We start from the raw sequence: 846 nt of genomic DNA, 5'->3' as shown, positions 1-846 counted from the left end.
CGAGCGGGGCTTCTCCCCCCCCCAAACCAGGAGTGTTGTTTTGTTTTTTTTTTCAATCTGCGAAAGTCGGGGCGCCTCGCGAGACGGGCCCCGCACACCTTCCCGCCACTCGGCCCCCACCCCCAGAACTTCGGTGGCGGCGGGGCGGCCGAGGAGACGCGGGGCCGCGGCCGGGCCTCCGGGCCCGACCCGCCCGCGCCGGGGCCGCCACGTGCGCCCGCCCGCCCGCCGGCGCAGGCCCCGCAGGCCTCCCCCATTTTGTCAGGCTCGGCGGAGGGAGAAGCCCCGCTCGAAATGGGGGCTGGCTCCGCCCGCGGCCGCCGGGGCCGGCGCGCACGGAATGGCCGCTGCGCGTCTTCCCCGCCTGCGCCGCCGCCGCCGCCGCCGCCGCGAGGGCGAGCGCGAGCGAGAATATGGCTCCTTCCCTTTGTGTGTGTGTGTGTGTGTGTGTGTGTGTGAGTGTGTGAGTGTGTGAGTGTGAGCGCAGGCGGGCGGGGTGCGCGCCGCGCTCTGGCGCACACACTCGGCCATTACAGCCCGGGGGGGGGGGGGGGGCGGGGGGCGCGCGGGCCCGGACCCTCCCCCCTCCCGGCCCGCGGGGGTGGGGGGCCGCCCCGGGAGGCGCCCACCGGCCCGCCGCTCCCCGTCCCCCTCCGCGCGGGCCCGCGCGCCCCGGCCGCCCCCGCACGGAGAACGCGGGGCTGGGAAGAGAGGAAAAAAAAAGTTGCCTCGGAACTGCTGCGCCCAGCTCCCCCGCCCGCTCCCGCCCGCCTTGTTTTCTCTCCAGCCAGCAGCGCCGGGCCGAGTCAGCCATGTTCCAGCGAGCGCAGCGGCGCCGCTCCCCCC

At 76.2% G+C, this 846-nt stretch overlaps 1 protein-coding gene across 2 annotated transcripts in view; it reads right to left on the bottom strand.

The window, feature by feature from the left end:
• LOC125917517 (high mobility group protein B1) overlaps positions 1-846 on the bottom strand; it is a 9,770-nt gene that overhangs the window by 4,764 nt on the left and 4,160 nt on the right. The window lies entirely within an intron of this gene.

This window comes from Panthera uncia, unplaced genomic scaffold (assembly GCF_023721935.1).
Source record: "Panthera uncia isolate 11264 unplaced genomic scaffold, Puncia_PCG_1.0 HiC_scaffold_1952, whole genome shotgun sequence".
NCBI lineage: Eukaryota > Metazoa > Chordata > Mammalia > Carnivora > Felidae > Panthera > Panthera uncia.
This window is presented reverse-complemented; position numbering and strand designations above follow the sequence as displayed.